This window comes from Triticum urartu, chromosome 4A (assembly GCF_056163025.1).
Source record: "Triticum urartu cultivar PI428250 chromosome 4A, HENAU_Tu73, whole genome shotgun sequence".
NCBI lineage: Eukaryota > Viridiplantae > Streptophyta > Magnoliopsida > Poales > Poaceae > Triticum > Triticum urartu.
The window spans coordinates 333171877-333183940 of record NC_141876.1 but is presented as its reverse complement, the minus strand read 5'-3'; positions in this window follow the sequence as shown (position 1 = coordinate 333183940).

Genomic DNA, 12064 nt, shown 5'->3' with positions numbered 1-12064 from the left:
CGATGCTGCAGGAGCTGTTCAGGTATGACTCCCAGCATCCCGAGGTGTTCAGGTTACCGGGGGGCGGCGTGCCTTTGTGAAACAACTCCGCGCTCGACCGCATCCGTGCAATGATGCCGGAATGCGACTCAAACGGGATTGTGCCAACTTGGCAGGAGCCTGCCGACGAGGTCGTGCAGCACTTCTTCGACAACTTGGTGGAAGTGGCTGTCCGCCTCGACAAGAAAGACGGCCTCACCCGCGACACTACTGACGCGGAGATGGCGCGCATCGCCACCAGGCTGGAGGAGGAGGCGGCAGCCGCAGCCGCGGGCGAGTTTGGGTTCACCACCGTGGAAGCAGACGCGGCAGAAGTGGCGAGCTGTGGCGAGCAAGGGGAGTCCGCCGGCAAGGAGGGGCTTGCCGGGAAAGACGCCGAGCCGAGCGAGCCTACCAAGGATACGAGCAGCTCGCGGCAAGTCGACTCCTCTTCCTCCTTGCCTCCAGACGGCCCACCAGAATCAGAGGCCCCAACGCCGCCCAGGAGGTGTCTCCACAAGGTTCGCGACGAGGCAGGGCGGCAAACGGGTCAACAGTCACCACACCGCGTGACGCGCTCGACCACGGCAAACACCGTTGCCGCGGGAGCGCCTCATGCTACGGCGGCAACTTGAGCGGGGTCCACCCGAACCACCGCTTCGATCCCTGCCGCTTCCCGTGCCGTGCCGCCAGCCGGAGCGGGGTCTTCTCAGACCGCCACCACCGCACCCGCTAAGCGGCCAAGGGAAGCTTCCCCTCCGCCTCCTCGCTCTGGGAGCGCGCTGGGCTTCGACTTCTCCGCGCTGAGCTCCGACGAGGAGGATGAAGAAGAGTAAGCTTCTCTTGCTGCGCTCGCACTTCTTCGGTTTTTGTTGTTGTTCTTGTTTCTCAATTGCTTCTCCCTGAGCCTGCTCCTCTTTAGGACTCTGGCCCAGAGAGCGGCAAAGAGAGCTAAGGCCCCGGTGGTCATCGTCGAGGACGTGCCCACTGTGACAACAGGTGGCGCGCCCGAGACAACCTTGCCGGACCTGGCGACTTTCCTCCATGGCAGCCCCCAGCGTAAGTGTGTGAACTTTTTGCCGCGGTGAGGCGCGCATGGGTACTTGTCTTGCTGATATCCACTTGTTGCCTTGCGTAGGAGCAGAGCAGCCTCACCAGGAGCATCCGGAGACAGCCCCCGGCATGCCATCTACTTCAACTACGCCGCCTAGGGAAAATTCTTCGGCAAGAGATTCTCCGGCAGGGGGTGGCTCTCCGGCAAGGGGGAGCTCTCCGCCAAGGGACGGCGCTAGCATCCGCCCAGCGGCAGAGACCATGGCCACCGAGCCCAGCGCAGGTAATATCCTTGCTTCAAATCTTCCCTTGGGTTCTTCTTCTTCTGGTCTCTTTGAGTTTTTGGCTGGATCTTGTTTGACTCTTTCCCCCTTTACCGGCCATCAGACCCACCTGCTGCGGAGCGGATGGAGACCGAGGTCGCCACTGAGGACGCCGCCGGTGGTGGTGACGCCGCCAGCGCCGAGGCCGCCGAGGTTGGCGCCGCGGCGGCTGGCGAGGGATCTGGCAATCGTACTGACTGCCCAGAGGCCGCAGGAGCGCCAGGCGCTGCACCGACCACCGACCCGTCCGCCGAAGCCGCAGCGCCAAGCATCGAGGAGCCCCAGCCGGGCGTTTACTTGAAAGCCGGCGAAGGCGTCTTCATCAACCTCCCCTGGGCATCAAGCTCCAGGGCGCCGGTCGAGGGGAAGGTCTTCAACGGGGAAGTGCTTGCCTTCGCGGGTCTGAAGCTGGCCGACGCGCCGAGCAGCAGTAGCAATGAGCCCGAAGAGGAGCGGCTGCTGCGCAGGTTGATGTCGCTCTACCGCGCGCGACAAGCCAAGCTGGAGTCCCGCGAGGCGCTTGTCGCGAAGGCGGGAGCTGACATTGAGAAGCGCGCAGACGAGCTCGCGGGTTTCCACCGGGAAGCCGTCCGATCCTTGGCAGAGGAGCGGGAGCAGCTCGCTGAGGCGAAGAAGGCCTTTCTCCTCGAGAAGGCCGAAGCCGAAGAGCTGCAGCGACTGGCCGCCGTGAAGCTAGCCGCGGAAGTGGGCGAGCAGGCGCAGCGGAAGGTCGACCTCGACGCTCACGAGGAGGAGCTTGCCGCGCGCGAGGAGAAGCTGGGCGGAGCCCTCAAGCAAGCGGAGGACGCTGCCGCCGCTGCCGAGGCCGCCAAAAAGGTGCTGGAGATGAAGGTGGTGCAGCTGGAGGCTGACCGCAAAGCATACGGCGAAGAGCTCAGCGCCGCCAAGGACTCCAACGCCGCCCTTGAGTCGAGGCTGGTCGCTTTGACCAGGGCGCTGGACGGCGCCAAGGAGCGGGAGGCGGCCTTGAAGAAGGAGATCGATGCCGACAAGGCGCTGCTAGAGAGTGCTGCCACCACCCAAAACGCCTTTAGGGATACGGTGGAGCACTGGACAGAGAGCCTCGTGAACGCCGCCGGGGACATCGACAAGGAGCTGGCGCAGCTGGGGGTGGAGGGCTTCGGGTACTCCTCCGACGAGAACCTCCAACCTAGCGCCAAGCTCACTATGTTCTTCCAAGGCGTGGCGACGGCACTCCAGCGGCTCCGAGATGAGATCCCGAAGCGGCTGGCCGACGAGTCGCGCGAGATCTGTGCGGGAGCCCTTCAGAAGGTGTTGATGAAGGTTGCCTTCCGCAATCCAGGCCTCCGCCTCCACAACGTCCTCAGGTCCTTGCCGCCTGATATCGATCAGGAAGAGCTCAAGGCCCTTGTCGCACCCATTGTGGACAAGGTGAGCGGGATCAAGAGGGTCGAGGGCGACCGCGTCGACTAGGTCGCCGGCTTCCTTCTTTCCTTGTCGCTGTTAGCTATGTTATAGAAAACATTTATTAGAGCTGCAACAAGCTATTTTGTAATATAATTTTCTTCTGGATAGCCATTGCAATGTTATTCCCTTTACTTGACTCCTCCCTTTGTATGTTTTTGCCCTACGCTTTTAGGGAACTTGCCGGTGCAGGCATCCGGCCCGCGAGCGCTGAGCGCGGAACTGGCGGTGCCGCTACCGACAAGAAACCTTGTCGCAGCCAGCTGCAGCTCACTTAAGTTGCTGAGCGGGGCTCGAAGCAAAGTAAGGGCGCGGCTAGTGTAGCAACTAGCCGCAGCTAACTTACGTTGTTGAGCAGGCTCAAAACGATGCAAGGGCGCGGCTAGTGTAGCAACCAGCCGCGGCTCACCTAATGTTGTTGAGCGAGCTCGAAACAACGCAAGTGCGCAGCCGGCTACGAGTCGGCTCCTCCGCGCATAGGCTTCCCATACAAAGTGCAGTCGTTCAAGGGAGATAACTTGGAATTTAAAAGATTTGGCTGCTCAAACTTTGGCAACTTAGCTTTTCTGTCGTCTGCTTCCCGGCAAGACGAAATTCTTGAACGACGCCTGATCCATACCCTTCTCTTCTCCCCTATCCCCCCGGCAAACTTGTGGGCGAGGGATCCTTTCTTTCCTTGGAAGAAGGAAGAAAAGAAAGAAGAGAAAACAAAGATTGAGAGCCTAGCAGCTCGTCAACGCTTGCCGTGGTGTTGGTGCTGCACAAATGTCAGATCATATATGCCAGAAATTAGAAAGCATAAAATCGACAAAATGTGCGGAGCACGCGGGCTCTACTGCGCACGGGATCTGCGCATGGCCTCGTACAAAGGATTACATGCAACAGCGGCAAGACTTTGTACAAGAGGTGGTTGCCGGAACGGGTTCCGGCAACCGCGCCTTACGGGTAAAACTCACGAAGATGCTCGATGCTCCAGGAGTTGCTCACTGGGATGCCATCTTCGGTCTCAGGGCGGCTGGCGCCGGGCCCAGTGACTCGTTTCACCCGGTAAGGGCCTTCCCATTCCGGCGTCAACTTTGTATGTTTTTACCCCACGCTTTTAGGGAACTTGCCGGCGCAGGCATCCAGACTGCGAGCGCTGAGCGCAGAACTGGCAGTGCCGCTACCGGCAAAAAACCTTGTCGCAGCCAGCTGCAGCTCACTTAAGTTGCTGAGCGGGGCTCGAAGCAAAGTAAGGGCGCGGCTAGTGTAGCAACTAGCCGCAGCTAACTTACGTTGTTGAGCAGGCTCGAAACAATGCAAGGGCACGGCTAGTGTAGCAACCAGCCGCAGCTTACCTAATGTTGTTGAGCGAGCTCGAAACAACGCAAGTGCGCAGCCAGCTACGAGTCGGCTCCTCCGCGCACAGGCTTTTCATACAAGGTGAGCCGATCCAGGGGGGATAACTCAAAAATTAGAGATCTGGTTGCTCAGGCTTTGGCAACTTATCTGTTGACGTGCATGGTGACCATGGGCGCCCCGAGATCCACCAGCTCGTTCTTGATCCAGCGAGCGCATGGTACCGTGAGTACCATGACGCGGCCAGTCCCGCGCCTCCTGAGATGGGCGCGGTGCATGCACGGACGCCGAGGTCTTGGAGTGCGCCCGGTCGTTGTGGGAGCCGGCCACGCCGCCGATGGGCAGCGCAGCCTTGCCCTGGGACTTGGCAGCACCAAGAGTTCCCTAATCGATGCGTGCCCTTCCGCCGGCGCCTGCCCCACCGTCCGTTTGCTCCGGCGGTGGGTGGCTCGGCGCGGACGGAGCAGCTGCCTCCGAAACTTTCTTCTTCGGCGGCATGTTGATGAATATGGTGAAGATCGATGAAGAAGATTAAGATCTAGCCAGCAAGAACGCCGGATCTGATTCGCAATACTTCGACGCCCCCTACCTGGCGCGCCAGAGATGCCGGGGTTTCTGATCCACGGGCACCTATGGGACCGGCGGACCGGGTCCCTTTTGGTTCGGCGGGGGGCGGAGGTTGCGCAAAGAGCAGATCGAGGCGAAGCAAGCGGGCGTTTGGTCGTGCGAGGAGTAAATCGAGGTGAAGCACGCGAGCGATTTACCCAGGTTCGGGCCGCAAGGATGCGTAAAACCCTACTCCTGCTTTGTGGATTGGTATTGATTTCTAGCTCGGGAGCCAGCGTGAGTGTGTGGGATTGCTGAACCTCGCGAGAGATCTCGAGTTGGCCGACCCCCTCTACGTTGCACACGGGCCTCCTTTTATACTCAAGGGGTTTCCGACATAGAGAAACGGGGGCCAAGGGCAAAAATGGAAAGGGTGCCGTGGGTAGGCACAGCTAGGTGCTGTAGTAGGCACAGCTAGCTGCTACAGTGTTATCATACCTAACCCCGATGGCAGGGGACAAGGGCATTAAATGCGCGTCTGCGTCGCCTAGACAGCACCGAAAGGGACCGCTAGGGACGCCACCGTCTTGCCACGATGGCTGTCTTGTCAGCGCCTGCGTGCCACCGCACGCCCCTAGCTGCACAGCCTCCTGCCACGTGCGCTCGGGAGGGGCCCCGGAGCGACACGTGGGTGGATGTGCTGGAGCGCGGGCGTGGAGTGGGGGCTTGCCACGGCAAGCGCCTTGCCGCGGCCGTCGACTTGTCGCTTCCGGGAGTTTGTCGCTCGCCGGGCCTTGTCGGGGCGCGTAGCGCGCCGCGGCAAGTTCCTTGGAACGCCTCGGACGGCCCTCCCGGCAAGCGCCTCTTGCCGGGGCCTTGGGACGCTTCTGATGGCCTTCCCGGCAAGCTCCTCTTGCCGGGGCCTTGCCTTCTTCCCGGCAAGCTCCTCTTGCCGGGGTCTTGTCTTGAGTACTTTGTTCTTGAATGGTCTTCAGAGGGACCACAAGGAATCTTGGCGGTGACCTGGCAGGCCTTGCCGCGGGACGCTGCAACTGCCCGTGCACAAGTTCGGGTTACAAAGGTACCCCCTACTCTGGTACACCGACACAACATATTTGAAGAGTTATGTCTATCAAGTGATTTACCTGTTTTCCTATTTGGTCGCAACTTTATTGTTGATGTATGATACGTCCATTTTGCATCACGTTTTCCTACTATTATTTATAATTTTTTATCACTATAACACTTTGGGATGCAATTCTAATGCCTTTTCTCTCTCAATTTGCAAGATTTACATGAAGAGGGAGATTGCCGGAAGCTGAAATTCTGGACCTGAAAAAGCTATATCAGAGATACCTATTCTACACAACTCCAAATAAGCTAAAATTTCAAGGAGAATTTTTATGGAACATAAATACTAGAGCGAAGAAGTACCAGAGGGGACCCACCAGCTGCCCATAAGGCACTAGGGCACCCCCCTTGGCACACCCTAGAGCCTTGTGGGGCCCCTGGCAGGCCTTGATGCACATCTTCTCCTATAGGACACCATTTTCCCTAGAAAAAAAGATAAGACTTTCGGGATGAAGCACCGCCGTCTCGAGGCGGAACCTGTGTAGGAGCACTCCAGCGGAACGATTCCGCCAGGGACACTTCCCTTTGAGAAGGGGAAATTGAAGCCATCGACATTACCAATAACCATCTCATCATGGGAGCATCAATCTTCATCAACATCTTCACCAGCACCATCTAATCTCAAACCCTAGTTCATTTCTTGTATTCAATTTCTGTCTCAAAACCCTAGATTGGTACCTGTGGGTTACTAGTAGTGTTGATTACATCTTCTAGTTGATGCTAGTTGGTTTATTTGGTGGAAGATTATATGTTCAGATCCTTGATGATATTCAATACCCCTCTAATCTTGAACATGAATATGATTTGTGAGTAGTTAGTTTTGTTCTTGAGGACATGGGAGAAGTCTTGTCATAAGTAATCATGTGAATTTGGTATTCGTTTGATATTTTGATGATATGTATGTTCTTGCTTCCTTTAGTGGTGTTGTGTGAACGTCGACTACATGACAGTTCACCATACTTGGGCCTAAGGGAAGGCATTCTGGAGTAATAAGTAGATGATGGGTTTCTCGAGTGACAGAAGCTTAAACCCTAGTTTATGTGTTATTACATACGGGGCTGATTTGGATCCATATGTTTTATGCTATAGTTAGATTTATCTTAATTCGTCTTTCATAATAGTGGATGCTTGCGAGATGGGGTAATCATAAGTGGGAGGCTTGTTCATGTAAGAACAACACCCAAGCACCGGTCCACCCACATATCAAATTATCAAAGTAGCAAAGGCGAATCAAATAAACATTATGAAACTAATAGATGAAATTCCCATGTGTCCTTGAGAACGCTTTGTTTACTTTAAGAGAATGTTCCGGCCTGTCCTTTGCTATGAAAAGGATTGGGCTACCTTCCTGCACCTTTGCTACACTTGTTACTTTTTGCTCGATACAAATTACCTTGGTATCAAACCATTTGTTATCGGTAATTTCAGTGCTTGCAGAGAATACCTTGCTGAAAACCACTTGTCATTTCCTTCTGCTCTTCATTGGGTTCGACACTCTTACTTATTGAAATGACTAAAATTGATCACTTATACTTGTGGGTCATCAAGACACTTTACTGGCGTCGTTGCCGGGGAGTGAAGTAGCTTTGGTAAGTGGAATTTGGTAAGGAAACATTTATATTATGTGCTAAATTTACTGTCACTTGTCACTACGGAAAGGAATCCTTTGAGGGGTTTGTTCAAGGTATCTTCACCTCAATCGGAAGCAATAAGGGTTGTCCCTCAACCTACTGAACCTACTCAAAATATCTATTATGATATTCTTTCGGGTATGTTAGAGAAACTGCTAACTAATCCTTATGCAAGAGATGGAACAGTACATCCTAATATGCACTTAATCTATGTGGATGAAATTTGTGGATTGTTTAAGCTTGCAGGTTTATCTGAGGATGGAGTGAAGAATAAGGTATTCAATTTATCTTTGGAGGGAAAGGAACTGACATAGTATTGGCTATGTGATGATCTTGGAACATGGGATTGGAACTGATTGAAATTGGAATTTCATCAGAAGTTCTATCCTATGCATTTGATTCATCGTGATCAGAATTATATATATAATTTTTGACCTCATGAAGGAGAAAGTCCCTCTCAAGCTTGGGTGGGGGGATTAAGTACATGATGTACACATGCCCCAATCGTGAGCTCTCGAGAGAAATTATATACAAAATTTTGATGCTCGGCTTTCTCATAATAATCAATCCATGCTCGACTCTTCTTCTACTGGTCCCTCTATGAATAAAACTATTGAATTTGTTGGGGATATAGCTACCAGGTATGACCCACCCAGAAGGGGCCGGGTCAATCCTAATGACGGGTTACTAAAAAATTCAAGTGAATATACAAGGCGATGGTTTATTATAAGACTTGTAGTAGGCTCAAACCCAGAGGAGGCTTGAGGCCCGTGATTGTAAACCGCCATGGGTAAGGAAGAATTGTAAAGAAAGGCATGTAAAGGAAGTCACCGAGCCGGACACGTTATATGAGCCGGTCGGGACTCTGTAGGCCGCCAGGCGTCAACCCGTGTATATAAGGGGACGACCTGGTGGCGGCTTAAGGTAAGAAACAAGAGATCGAGAAGCTAAGCTAGCCTGTTTTGCTCCTTGGTCATCGAAACCTAGCAATACCTTTCGTGTCCTTTACCTTCACCACAAGGGGCTGAACAAGTATAAACCTTTCGTGTCCTTTGTCCCAATTAACCCCTTTAGCTTCCTAGTTGCGATGGCTCCACGACTAAGTTCTTTCACTAGGACATCTGCCATGACAATTCCATGAAAGTTGGCGCCCACCGTGGGGCTAGCGCATAGTGGATTTGAGTTCTTGAAGGGCAACTTCGAAGGGCTCAAGGGACACGCTATGGGCCCGATGAACAAGAGTCGTCGCTACAAGCTCTACATCGATGACGAAGGCTGGGGCCCCGATGCCGGCTCAATTGAGTACGGATACCGGGTCCCCTTCAGTGGAATCCACGTCTTCATCGGCCGGATCGGCGAGCCGGGCCCTGAGCCAGACATGTGCATCAACCTCGTCGAGACGGCTCAGCGCACGAGATCCTCCCGTGCTCAACCCGCCGTGAGGCATGCCTTCATGGGTTGCATCCATGGAGGGGAATTTTCTGAAGGATCGGTGGACAGTGGTGAGACGGCCGTTTGCTCTGACGGTGAGTCTTCCATAGGAGAAACAAATTCTTTGTATTAGTTACAAGATGGCGGGCTTGGGGGATGTTCCGATGGCACCAGTATTCTAGACCACTCTGAGCCGCCGAATCGAGCGGGAGTCTTCATGGCTGGCACTCAACCTGGTCAGAATTCTACGGCTGCAGCAGCAATAACCACTGGTCAACAGCGGCCGGGTCAGGAGACCCCGTGCGCCCACCGGCTCAGGTGTTAATGGACCTCATGGATAGGATGACGACCCTGTTGACTTCTATGGTTGAGCCGGTGGATAAAGCTCAGCATGTCGTAGAGGTAGCATGGCTACGCGGAGAGGTAACACAGGCCAAGGAAAATTTAGCGACTGAAGATGTCAGGATGGCCGCAGAATAGGCGGCTCTGGATGCACATGCTCAACAGCTTCAAGCGGAGACTTTCTGGCTTTCAATGGATCTGAACGTGTCAAACGAGGTCATGAGGAGAAGGCGCCAAAAGGCTCAATCACGTCTGCCTCTGACTTATGATCCTAGGAACCTTTTTCACACATCCGGGGCTGGTCCCAGTAACCCGACGGAGGCAAACCAGATCACAACACCCGGAGCTGGGGCGCCGGTTCAACCGTGGATCATGGAGCCTCCACGTGTGAATACTGCTCCGCCTCACTACACACCAATACCACCGGGTCACTTCTCTAACCCTTTGGAGAATTTAATTGTTGCGTCGGCTCATTTGGAGGCTCTCCCGATGGAAGGTGACTCTCTGACGGTGATTGAAACATGAAGGGTCAGAGAACCTCTTCAAACAGCTCTGGCACAACAGGATGCATATTCTTACAGTCGAGATAGAATCCATTAAACCCCTCGCCCAAGCCGGAGCCCAAGCTATAGCAGGCATATGGACTCAGCAGCCGTGTCGAGCAACGCCCAGCGCCGTAACCAACCACACGGGTGTGACCCGGCCCCGGGCAGAGCCCTTAACTTGGTGCACTAGGAGAGGATCCATCAAGAGGCTAAACGGGCGATTCAGCAGGCGGCTGAGCAGGCGGCTCAGCAAGCTTTTCTGGTTTATCCAGCGACCTAGTTGAGGTTGGGGTGGCCACAAGGACAGGAGGTGTCCCTTGTATTGTGCTGGCTCTGTGTAATGAGCGTTTGCCAAAGGACTTTAAGGGGCCTCATAAGGTGCCCAATTACACAGCCGACCTGCAGCCCGGAGCGTGGATTGAAAGTTACGAGATGGCCATTGAGTTATTAGAGGTCAGTGACGCGATAATGGCCAAATACTTCACCATGATGTTGTATGGAACAACTCGTACTTGGTTAAAGGGGCTGCCGTCCAATTCCATCGGCTCATGGGCGGAGTTAAAGGCCCGATTCATTCAGAACTTCAAAGATACATGCAAACAGCCCATGTCGATCGTGGACTTGACCAAGTGCAAGCAAGAGGAAGGTGAATCCATGACCCATTGGGTGGGTCGGGTCAAGGAAATAATACATTGTCGGCTCCGCGGTCTTAATGTTGGAGAAAAATTGCCGTTTTGAACCCCTGAAACAGAAGCTGGGGAGGCTCAAGTGTGATTGTACTGACATGGGCCAGCTGATGGCGGCTCTCGTCAAGTACGCTGATCCTAACAGTACCAAGGACCCCATGTCTGACGAAGAGAAGACATGGAAAGGAAAGAAGAACGACAATGGCAAAGCTCACCAGCACAACCCGGCGAATCAAGGAGGTAATAAACGTAAGGCTGACGAGTTCGTGGCTAACACCAATACGCAGGGCAACAATCAACGACGCAAGGGGAGTCCGCCTCCACGATCTGGCGGGTCAGGTCCCACCCTTCAGCAGCTGCTAAACGAACCTTGTCCAAGACATGGCACCCGGGAGAAGCCAGCTACCCATCTGTGGAAAGACTGTACGATCATGAAGGATTTTAAGAATTTTAACATATTCGATGGTAACCATGGACCTGGTGGCGGTTCAGGTGGTGGCGGCTTTCATGGCCCGAGCGCCGGCTCAGGTGTTGGCGGTTTTCATGGCCAGGGCCATCCGGGTAGTCAAGGTGGCTATAATCAGCAATCTGGCTAGGGCAGTCAACAACAACAGCAACAGTCCGGGTATCAGAGTAACCCAAAATAGCTGAACAGTGGGTAGTACCGCGTGTTTACCACCAGTTTGTGCAAGAGGGATCAGAAGCTTCATAAGAGGGCTGTAAATGCTGTTGAGCCGGTGGTTCCCCGTTATTTGAGATGGTCTGAACAGCCTATTGTGTGGAGTAGGGAGGATCACCCACCCCGGGTTGATAATCCGGGTCATCTGGCTTTGGTGGTGGTGCCTCAGGTTGGTGGATATAAGTTCACTAAAGTGCTCATGGACGGAGGCAGTAGCATCAACATCCTCTATTATGAGACATTCTATCGCATGGGGTTAATTGATAAGGGTCTTAAAACATCCAACACTGCTTTTCATGGGGTAGTGCCTGGCAAGTCGGCGTACCCAGTTGGTAAGATTGAGCTGGAAGTAGCCTTTGGAGATGAGTATGATTCTAGGGCTGAGAAGCTAACCTTTGAAGTGGTTAAGATCAAAAGCCCATATCATGCTCTGTTTGGACGGCTGGCTTATGCTAAGTTCATGGCTCGGCCGTGTTATGTGTATCTGCAGCTCAAAATGCCGGGTTATAAAGGCACTATCACAGTACATGGAAGCCGGAAAATAGCCTTGGATGATTCCAATCACTTGGCCATTTGTGGTTTGGGGGCTTGATATGGTTGGACCTTTCAAAAGATCCAAGGATAAAAAGACACATCTTTTGGTGGCAGTTGACAAATTGACGAAATGGGTTGAGGAAGAGCCGGTGAGCAAGTGTGATGCAGCCATGGCGGTTCAGTTCATGAAAAAGGTGATCTTTCTCTTTGGTTTTCCACACAGCATTATAACTGACAATGGTACTAATCTGTCCAAAGGTGCTATGGAGGAGTTTTGTCAACGTGAGCATATCCGGCTTGATGTTTCATTAGTAGCTCACCCCCAATCCAATGGTCAAGCTGAGAGAGCAAATCAGGAAAT